We start from the raw sequence: 12,602 nt of genomic DNA on the forward strand, positions 1-12,602 counted from the left end.
GATTTACATATGACATGTTGAATGCTCTGAAAAAAAAATCCAACATTTTTGAGGGACTATTCAATCATAATTATCTTCATTGCCCTCTAATAATTTGCAAGGATAACCAGTCATATAATTTAAAATAATGAAAAAAAGTATATAGAATTTTTTCTTGTTTTCAAACTAAAATCTTTTGACTTCAGGTTCTTCCAGAGACGAAAATCTTCGGCTCACTATTGAGTGATGTAAGTATTTTTTTTTTATTTTTTTTTTTATTTTCATCTTTTGGCTACACGAATTATAACGATAATAGTATCAGAGTGATACCATTATTTCCTAATAATTAATTTAACATTACTGGATGAGTTGCATAAGTCCATGTGTATGGTTTTTTTTTACAGCTAGTCTGAAACCACCCTCATTACAATCACTAAGTACAGAATTCAATGGTTAAGCAAACATAGCATTAAATATCCCAAATTCTGTTCTCTACTTCTTCTTCTCTTCTTTCTTCTTATTATTATTATTTTATTATCATTATTATTATTTCCGTCCACAGCTCGTCGTAAATGCTGGCCTCTGTGCACCTGTGAGTAAATATTATTTATGCAAAATAGTATCAAAATTAGACTGACTTACAATATGCATATAAATAACGTATTAAAAAATCTCTAAGGTATTTTGAATGGATAAACAAGTTCACTTTTTAAGGAAATAAAATAACAAATATGGTGAATGAAATTTTGTTTCAAGTGCTGTTAATTTCAGTCATCATGATTTCTCGTACAGTGATGAACCCAAGTCCTATATCTCTGAAATATATCTTGTTATATTTTCATGCAGCTGAAGCCATTATCGGATGCCGTGAATCAATTCGTAAGTCATAAAGAGATATTTCTGATTTTTATTCTGTCAGTCCAGATATACTTCCACTGCAGAATTTATGTTCCAATCGATAACTTCAAGATTATTAAAGTCTTTCATTTGTTTATACTGTTGTGATGGATTAACCTTCGAGTGATGATCTTATGTATATATTTACATACAAATTAATAACGCTTTTGATTTAGCAATTATTTCATTTGTTTTTCAGGTGACCACCTCCTGTTAATGATGGAAAGCAAAACACCATTCAAGTGAATATAGACAAATTGTTTCCTGAAATGAAGATTAAAGATAAATTAGAAATTGTTTAGGGTTTCCAAAGGACCTGTATTTTTGCCTCCAAATTTTAAACCAACATATGAAAATAAAAGCAAAAAATTACTATAATTATTATTATCCTTTTTCTGTGAGTAGTGTATATTCCAGGGGAAGAAATATTACGGCAGTATTTAAGCGCAACTGGAGAGCAACTGGAAATGTAAGATTGATTCCAGAAAAATAATGTGACAACATAAACGGCTTTCTATTATAAACTGAAAAATGAAGAGAAACTTTGTCCCATGAAACGAAAATTTAAGTTGAAATACAATATGATTATCTTTCAAGAATTAGCACCTGCACTTTCGTCTTCTAATTTGCAATAAAAAACTCAAAATATGGTAAAAATGATCGTTTTTCTGTTCATTTTCCTCTCTGTGGAAATGATATGGATTCGGGAGAAAAAATGCCGTCTATGTTACCTAAATAAATGTAAGATTTCCAAAAGAGTTCTCTAAAATACAATAACGTGCAATATATCGATAACGTTTTGAAGTGATTTCAGTTACATTAGCATCAGGAACGTTATTTGTAAACAGAACAAATTCAGTAGTAGATACAAATTATATGAGGCAATAATCTTTTTATGAGGCCTTACTTGCAATTGTAAAACGCATGAGGTATTGGATTTGACTGTTCAAACGGCGACTGGGGCTTAGATATATATAAAAAAAGTACAGACGAAGGGATTCGGGAAATAAGTGAAAAGAAACTTTAATTTTGACGCTACATAACAATATGTTTCCGAATAAAGGTTGGGGATAAGAGAGACATGATGATTACAAAGGAGGATGTGGTATGTAGCATTTGAATGCCGGCTGTATTGGAAATAAGGAACACTCATGCAAACACACACACACACACACGCACACACACACACACACACACACACACACACACACACACATATTATATATATATAGATATATATATATATATATATATATATTATATATAATATATATATATATATATATATATATATATATATAACTGAATCATAAAAATATGGAATGTGATGAATATATAAATAGAGACAAAAGTACGGAGGAAAGTGAAAAAATGGAGCACCGCTGCGAGGTCTTACGATATCTCGTCCTCTACATACCAGACTGATATATATATATATGAAAGTAATTTTACAAAGAAAGCCTTTATAAATGACTGATAGGGATTATAAGGGGAAATATGTATAACTGGAATCTAACATAGCTGAAGAATTAGGAGACCTACACAAAACAGGGGTAAAATTTAAGAGGTTTACAAAGGATTAAATCCAGCTGCTCGGAAGCAGGGACAAGACATTTGAAAGATTATACAGGGAGGTTCTGACCACTAAAGTAATCCTATAAAAGTACAGTTTTATAAATCTCAATTTCGTAAACAATAAAAATTTTTGCAAATTGAACATTACAAAAAAAAATTACACATACGGATACATAGAAAATATTCATAATTGAGTCTGTGATTTTATATTTAAGATTATCTTGAACATTTTACTAATTCAAAGGTCCAAATAATACAAAGCTATGGTTCAAATGATAACGGAAAGTAAGTAGTATAATGGCAGATTCAGAGATCTTTTGATTTAGCAGTCACCGAACAGCCTGTCCAATTTCTCCTGTGAGAGTTTTCACTAAAACGAATGAATGTTGCATCGGATGTTTGCCCCAGTTTTGACAGAATGATTTTACCAATTAATTCTTACTTCTAAATCCTTGGTAGATTGGCCGATATAAAAAGAGGGGCAGCCCAAACATGGAATTATATATATTATGTTGTTGCTTTCCCTGTGTCCATTTTTCATTAGTATCCATTTAAGTGAGTTATTATAGGAAGAAATAATATTGACATCAAAAGATTTTAACGATGGTTTTATGGTTTCAAAACCACTAAAATAGGGCAAGCTAAGAATGTTCTTAGAAGTTTCTTTCTCCGTGTTACTTTCACTATAAAACTTTTTGTGGGGTTTATTAACAGCTAATGTCTAAGATATGTGAAGGATGACACAAATCTGTCCCTATTTTCCTTATGCATTCGATTTCTTGATCCAAATATTAGGGACTGACAATGCGCAATGCTCGTAAAAACATAGAGGAAACCATTGGTTTTTGATATTAGGATGGTGGCCTGAATAAAAATAGACTTGAGTTAAGTTGTTTGTTGGTTTCCCGTAAATACCGAATTTCAATTGAAATGGATCTCTATGTGTCAAAAACATCTAAGAAAGGGAGGCAATTTTTATTCAACTTCTAGCGTAAACTTAATCGATGGTACCTGGTTATTAAATTTAGAAAGTAAATCATTTACTTCAATACCAGCAGGGAAAACAGTTAAAATATCGTCAACATATCTATACCACTTTACAGGAATATAAATGATATTAGGTAAATAGCGTTTTTCAAAGAATTCCATGTACAAATTTTGAAAGGAGTGGTGATAAAATGGTTGGCCATTGCCTTTCCAAATATTAGTTGATAAAAAGTCTATGGGGACTTTAATAAAAAGAGAACAAACATCAAAACTAACGAATCTATCAGTGGGGCAAAAAGTTATTTCCTTATACTTATCAACTAAATCAAGAGAATTACATATATGAGAATCGGAGATAGTTCTAAGTAACGACGAGAAGAGCTTGGTGCTGTATTTCGAAAGTTTATATGATATTAAGCCAAAAGTACTGATAATAGGCAGCGTATGATTATTTTCTTTGTGCGTTTTGACTAATCCGTACAGGTAAGGTAGCGAAGGATATTTGACTGACAATTTGCATAGTAAGTAGTCTGTTTTATCTGTGCTATTTAAGTTTTTTATGACTTGATGAAGGTGATTTTTTTTTTGTTTTTTAGTTTTTTGTAAGTTGTATAATCATCCAGTAGGACTGCATACATGATATGTAGTAGCTTTATCTAAAATTACGGTACTATTTGAGTTATCAGCTTTTGTGTTGTGGATTGTATAGTCTATTTTAAAATCGGCCAACCTTTTCTTATACCGAGCAGGGAAGTTACTTTCATGACTAACATTCGCATCTCCATAAACAATACCTTTAATTATCTCAACGTGAGTTTAAGGAAGAAGATCACATACTGTTCGAATTTACTTATGGACGACGCAATCGCTAAAGCAGAGGGTCTATTCGATATAGAGAGACAATATTTTCTCTTATTGTTTAATTTGACAATTTTGCAACTTAATAATGACGTGCACTATTAGTCCAATCACTGTCATCAATAAGAATCTTTAGTTTCCATCCTGTTTCTTTGTTTGGGCATCTGAATGAGATCCTGGTTTTTTTCTAATTCCTTTAATTTTTCATTCTCACTGTGCTTGCTGGCTGCTATATATGCAAACCCTACTGGATGATGATACGACATACGCGAGCTGAAATCTCGTAAAAGAGGAAGCACGCATTGGCACTTCTTTTTGCCAACCAAAGCATAACACTAGACGATATCTTCTGTGTTAAAACACAAAGAATCCTCACAATCAATAAGTTACCTTATCCACGGTTGACCTTGAACTTCAAATGAACACCTGCTTTCCTGATCATCAGCTGACTAACTGAGGGAACTGGACTCATTAATTTTCTTATCAACCTGAAGATAATATGACGTCATTACAGATTTTATCAGGTATAAGCGAGCATCTATTAAATTCCTGTCGAAATTGGTGAATAAAAATAATATCTTATGTGCGAATGCGTATCTTTCTATACCTTTTCATAAAATATGAAGTACCTGAAATGCTTGCATATATATTTGTATTGTTTGATTATGTTTATCATTAGTTACTTTAGCACTTATTACTTGAATATTCCTATATTTATTTGTCATGCGTGTGAATCCACAATTGCCTTAAATCACCTTTGTCATCAATGTTCAATAACAGCTTTTAGTGTTTGCCAAAGCGAGTAATTCAAAGTTCTCGAATAACTTGTTATGTGAATTCAGACCTTCTCTCTTCGTCCAACAGCAGAAAGAAACGTTAAATGCTTGTGCCGTGATATATATATATATAATATATATATATATATATATATATATATATATATATATATATATATATATACATATATATATATATATCTATATCTATCTATATATATATATATATATATATATATATATATATATATATATATGTATATATATATATATATATATATCTATATATATATATATATAGATATATATATATATATATATATATATATATATATATATATATATATATATATATATATATATATATATATATATATATATATATATATATATATATATATATATATATATATATATATATATATATATATATATATATATATATAGATATAGATATAGATATATATATATATATATATATATATATATATATATATATATATATATATATATATATATATATATATATATATATATATATAGATCAGAATTCAAAGGAATGAAAGAGCATACGAAAACAACGGGTTGCAAACAATTTACCAAAAAAAAAAAATATATCTATATATATATATATATATATATATAGAGGTGCAAAATAAAAGAACAAAATAGCAGAGAGTAAAGATTATAAAGAACGCGATCCATGTTTTAGAATCTACTTTCAACACCCAACAATCAAAATACCTTTGGAATAGCCTCAGTGTTCTTACAATGAAAAAGGTAGTGAAAGAAAGGATAGCGAGTTCACAAATTTGATATTGCTTTAAATCCTCGCATAAAAGACCTATAATTTCTACTGTCATTAATCAATCCATAAATATGATGTGGGCAGAAGTGGACACTTGACATGGTGGTATAAAAGACCCAGTTAGCAGGCAGTCTTCGAAGTTAAGCTTCTAGTATTGTTACCTGAGGTGAGCAAAGAATAGTTACCCAATTAACTTACTTTCGGTATTTTAAGAGAAATCTAAAAATTTGCGTCATTTACAGACAAAACGTCAAAAGTTCCCTTTTGCATTATGTAATGAGTGCAAAATTTGCAAACATTAATAAAAGCTATTGATTTGCCTTTTATAATAAACATTTTGTTTACAGAAGTAACTGTGAAGACGCCTTCATATTACGATGAAGTCCATTCTCTTTGCTTGGTCATCTTTGCTGTGGCTATGCAGTAAAGGGAGACTTCTTCTTACGCTAAGTTTATTGGAAATATTTGGTTATTCGAACAAAAATAAAAAATAAATCTGAAAATTCTGCGGATCTAGGTTGCATATATATATATATATATATATATATATATATATATATATATATATATATATATATATATATATATATATACATATATATTGTTTATTCAGAAACCAAAATTTCTAATTAGTTTTACTTCTCTGATAACTCTTTTTATATCCCATTTCTAACAGGTTTTTTCGGATAACTTAACCGTCAAGGTAAGCAAAGAAATTTTTTTTTACACATTAAAGGTTTTGCAATATTTATCGTAAGAATTCACTTACGTTCCATGAACTCATGAATTTACAATTTTGTGATTTAAATACTTCATATCATTGCAAGAGTAAAATACAGTTCTTCTTAAATCTATGAATTCAATTCTCTTTAAAGGGGAAAAGTTTGTTTTTGATTGAGAAAGTAGAATTAAATGAATATTGTAACTATGCATGTTGATTATCTCTCTTTATGATAAGGTCATCTTGGCATTATAATTAATATTCTAAATATTATTTCAGGCCGATGCAGGCAAGGAGAAATTTCTCACTAGCGTAAGTAAACTGCCACTTTTAACTCCAAATTAAGTCTTCGTCTTATCTGAAATCAGTTTTATGCAATTTGTGTCCAATGAATTTCTTGTTATTTCTATAAACATCGATTTTCTTACATTTGCTGTAATTGCCTAACCATTAATATTTATTAACGAATGAAGTCGTTTACGTCTTATTTCATACCATGACAGTTAGCATCTCGAGACATATACGAAAATATGTCTCAGAATGTAATTTGGTGTTTAATTATGTTCTAATGGAAATCATTGTTCCTTTAACAGCTGTTCAACATAACCACCATCGTGTGCAGTACTGTCGTAAGTTAAACCTTACATATGTTTTATACCTATATAAGTATCAGAAAACAAATTCATTTTCATTTGCACAAGTTTTTGAAAGACTCTATGGAAATCCTGAAAGATAAAACCGAAGTTACTTTTTAGGTTTTTTTATGTTTTGTGAATATAATACCTTACAACCTTTTGTTTTTTTTACACAGATATTTCGTGAATTTTATCTCTGCTTCACAATTATATTAAAAAGTTTAATTTCATGAATAAGTTAAGACTTATTCCAGTGAGTTCACTTTTATCTTAATCTCTCAAGCTATATCAGTAGCAAAAAAAAAAATATATATATATATATATATATATATATATATATATATATATATACATATACATATATTATATATATATATATTTTTATATATATATATATATATATATATCATATATATATATATATATATATATATATATATATATGAGTTAAATTACAAATATTTCACAAACATAGAATGTATTTATCACATTTCTATTATGAATCATATGCATAATTTACCAATAAACTACAAACTTTCTCCCTTTACAGGTAAAGCCAGTTCAGACTACACTGACCAGTCTGGTAAGATATTCAACATTTCATAAATAAATTTCACTGGAGATATATACAAACATGTTATGAATGAAATTATATTCCTTTTTTGGTTTATAAATTTATAATACAAACAAAAATACAACCACACACATATATACAAACTCGTTTAATAATCAAACTTTTTTTTTTTCTCCGCAGGTATCAGAGTGCCCAGTGTAAGCCTCCTACTTATGAATGGAGGAGTACGATCTGCTAGTCCACCAGCTGACATTTAATTGTAATTCTGTACTTTGGCTTTGATTCCTTTTTCTTCTTACTACAATAAAGTGGATTAAACATTATATTTCTTTGATTTTTCCCTCTGCCAAATACAGATTATTATGAAATGCATCTCATGAGGTATTTTTTCAAAAATGCTTTTCTCGTCAAGTCTTGGAAACTGGGTATGTACTAATTAAATTATAATCACGCATTTTTAGTTTAATTCATAATTTAATAGATATTAATACATTGGTAATTTTATGGTTGAATAATAAGAGTAAAAATATCGAGCAACATGAATCTGACACAAAATCACGACGGATCTGAATTTTATATATTAATTGATAATTATATATTATAAAAATAACAATATTACCCAAATAAAAATGTATAAAATACAATACTAAATTGTCATAAATATAGAAGATATGGCCTAGACGTTTTAAAAAGTCATGTAATCAATGTATATTTTTCTAATAACTGAAACACTTTAATACACACATGCACACACATACACACACACACGCACACATGCACACATGCGCGCACACACACACACAGCACACACATACACACACACACACATATATATATATATATATATATATATATATATATATATATATATATATACTATATATATATAAATATATACACATATTGAATATGGGAATTATGATCTAATAACAAGACACCTTCAGTCTTTAAATGTACAACCTGGGTAGCCATTTAAGTATACCGTTTAGATAAATGAGGACAATTTGTTGATCATTAAGAGTTAATACTGCTATGGTCTGGTAATTTATCAAATATAAACTTATGTTTAATATGTAATGAATATGTAATTAAACTTATGTTTAACAAATAATGACAATTTTACCATGGTTTATTTTTTAAAGGAGTTGACAAAATGCGGGGCACTTGACAGATTGATTGATTATGAGTTATCTGGCGTCACCACTACCAAACCTTCTTGACAATAGCGACTGATTAACTCATAAACAGTGTTATAGGTTTTAAGCTGAATTCATGATTTCTTTACCTTTAATATCATCGGAAAAATTATGTATGGATTATTAAGGAAATTTTACTAAAGATAGACTTTGGTATCAGCATTAATTGTTCTTGTTTTGGAAGGGAAATCTTGATTTTTGATGCAGTAATTGGGATGTCAAGGAAATACGATATTTTTAAGACTAGTACCTACTGATATTTAATACATCTGTATATTTCTGCTATACACGCATTGGGCTTTCCCAAATTGTGGACCTATGTAGTCCTACCGCACCCTTCCATTCTCTCTCTCTCTCCTCCTCTCTCGCTCTCTCTCTCTCTCTCTCTCTCTCTCTCTCTCTCTAAGTTAATGTCAGAAAACCTCATATACACTTTAGTGTTACACAGTCATAAAAAGCTGGTCTTTCTGTCTTACTTCCTACCATATAAACACTGATATTCATGACGCTATAATATCTGTACTGTTGAAGGTCTTTTGCCGAATATTTTCTTGTATACAGCTGTTGAAAGTTAAAGCAATCCAACGTCTAGTGAAAACATTATAAATATCTTACATACACACTTTATATAGAATGTGTGTGTTCGTATATGAAAGTAATTCTTCATGAACGTACATCGGCTAAAATAAAGACAGGTCCAACCAATTCTTATATCAAGGAAAAAAAGACAGAATTATTTCTTGTCGCTATATTATCTTGACCACAAAGACCTCGGTACTGAGAAGCACATCTGATATCCCGATCATTAGCTGACTCGCTGACGAAAATGGATGTGATACGGAATCTCTTGTTATTTTCGGTGAATCACGTAAGGAAAATACTGCAAAGTCAGCGTCTCAATAAGAAATACTAAATGCAAGCAAGATTAGCTACCTGATAATACGCAGGAGGGAAGCTGAAATCATTGTCCTATAGTCTGCGAATGTGCGGCATTATGTATATGTATATATGTGGATATATATATATATATATATATATATATATATATATATATATATATATATATATATATGTGTGTGTGTGTGTGTGTATATACATATATATGTTTGTATATAAATATATATATATATATTATATATATATATATATATATATATATATATATATATATATATATATATATGTATATATATATATATATATATATATATATATATATATATATATATATATATATATATACATATATATATGTATATATATACTATATATATATATATATATATATATATATAATATATATATATATATATATATATATCCTTATGTGCCTTATTAGTATTATGATAGCTAAATGTTCATATAACAAACAACCAAATGATAACACCAAAATTCCTTTAAACCAATACTTTTAAGACTAATGCGAATTTATTGAAACCCTTAAATCTTAGATAAAAAATCGTGGTAAATTTCTTTATACGAAAATTGTAATTCTTTTTTTAACATTCATTTGCTTTTGTCTATGTGAATGCAGTTAGGTAAAAACATTATTTATTTTACCTAATATAGTTGATTCCTTCCCAGTTATTATTATCATTATTATTATTATTTTTTTTTTTTTCGCTCTATCACAGTCCTCCAATTCGACTGGGTGGTATTTATAGTGTGGGGTTCCGGGTTGTCATCCTGCCTCATTAGGAGTCCATCACTTTTCTTACTATGTGCACCGTTTCTAGGATCACACTCTTCTGCATGAGTCCTGGAGCTACTTCAGCCTCTAGTTTTCTAAATTCCTTTTCAAGAATCTTGGGATCGTGCCTATTGCTCCTATGATTATGGGTACAATTTCCACTGGCATATCCCATATCCTTCTTATTTCTATTTTCAGATCTGATACTTATCCATTTTTTCCTTCTCTTTCTCTTCAACTGGTGTCCCATGGTATTGCAACATCAGTGAGTGATACTTTCTTCTGACTTTGTCAATCAACGTCACGTCGGGTGTATTTGCACGTATCACCTTATCTGTTCTGATACCATAGTCCCAGAGGATTTTTGCCTGATCGTTCTCTATCACTCCTTCAGGTTGGTGCTCGTACCACTTATTACTGCAAGGTAGCTGATGTTTCTTGCACAGGCTCTAGTGGAGGGCTTTTGCCACTGAATCATGCCTCTTTTTTGTACTGGTTCTGTGAAGTGCCGGGGCATTCGTTTGCTATGTGGTTTATGGTTTCATTTTTTGTATTCCACTTCCTACATATGGGAGAGATGTTATTCCGTCTATCGTTCTTTAAACATATCTGGTTCTTAGGGCCTGATCTTGTGCCGCTGTTATTATGCCTTCAGTTTCCTTCTTTAGCTCTCTCTTCTGTAGCCATTGCCAGTGTCATCGCTGGCTAGTTCTTTATTCTGTCTCATGTATTGTCCGTGCATTGGTTTGTTGTGCCACGCCTCTGTTCTGTTTGTCAGTCTCTCATTAGTCCATCTTCCCATGCACTCTTTAGCCACTCGTTTTCACTGGTTTTCAGATATTGCCCCAGTGCTCTGTTCTCGATATTGACGCAGTCCTCTATACTTAGTAGTCCTCTCCTCCTTCCTTTAGTGTTATGTATAGTCTGTCCGTATTTGCTCTTGGTGTGTAGTGCTTTGTGTATTGTCATATGTTTCCTGTTTTTCTGATCTATGCTGCGAGTTCTGCTTTCGTCCATTCCACTATTCCTGCGCTGTATATGATTACTGGCACTGCCATGCGTTATGGCTTTTATCATATTTCCGGCGTTGAGTTTTGAGTTGAGTATCGCCTTGAGTCTCTGCAGATATTCTTTCCTGATCGTGTCCATTCATCTGTGGTGTTTTATATCCCCTCCTTCCATTATTCCCAGGTATTTGTATCCAGTCTCATCTATGTGTTGATGTTGCTCCCATCTGTAGCTTTATCCCTTCAGTTCTCGTTACTTTGCCTTTTTGTATGTTGACTAAGGCGCATTTTTCTATTCCAAACTCCATCCTGATGTCCCCAGATACAATCCTTACAGGCTGGATTAGGGTATCTATTTCCTTGATGCTCTTACCATACAGCTTGATGTCGTCCATGAACATCAGATGATGATTTTGTTACCTCTTTTTCTTGAGTTGGTATCCGGCATCCATCTTCTGTAGTACTTTTGTCATGGGAATCATGGCTACTACGAAGAGTAGTGGGGACAGTGAGTCGCCCTGCAAGATCCCTCTCCTGATATTAACCTCTGCTAGTATTGTATCCCAGTTGTGCATTGTATTTTTGAGGAAGCTGATGGGTGTTTTCCTCCTGCCCCATATATTTTCAGGCATTCTATTAGCCATGTGTGTGGTATCATGTCGAAGGCTTTCTTATAGTCTATCCATGCCATGCTTAGGTTGGTTTCCCTTTTCCTACTGTTCTTCATTACCATTTTGTTATCAGGAGTTGGTCTTTTGTGCCCCTACACTTCCTTCTGCAGCCTTTCTGTTGTTGTGGGATTGTGTTTGTCACTCTAGGTAGTTGTATAGCCTTTCACTGATGATACCTGTTAGCAACTTCCACATTATTGGTAGGCAGGTGATAGGCTTGTAGTTACT

The 12,602-nt window shown here is 30.8% G+C and overlaps 1 long non-coding RNA gene across 1 annotated transcript in view; it reads left to right on the forward strand.

The window, feature by feature from the left end:
• Nucleotides 1-1,232, forward strand: part of LOC135212286 (uncharacterized) — a 1,809-nt gene extending 577 nt beyond the window's left edge. The window contains exons 2-5 of the long non-coding RNA XR_010313843.1: nt 186-227; nt 542-571; nt 826-858; nt 1,076-1,232. This is a non-coding gene — a long non-coding RNA (uncharacterized LOC135212286). The remainder of the gene's footprint in view (nt 1-185; nt 228-541; nt 572-825; nt 859-1,075) is intronic.
• Nucleotides 1,233-12,602: the final 11,370 nt, after the last annotated feature.

This window comes from Macrobrachium nipponense, chromosome 40, assembly GCF_015104395.2.
Source record: "Macrobrachium nipponense isolate FS-2020 chromosome 40, ASM1510439v2, whole genome shotgun sequence".
Lineage (NCBI taxonomy): Eukaryota > Metazoa > Arthropoda > Malacostraca > Decapoda > Palaemonidae > Macrobrachium > Macrobrachium nipponense.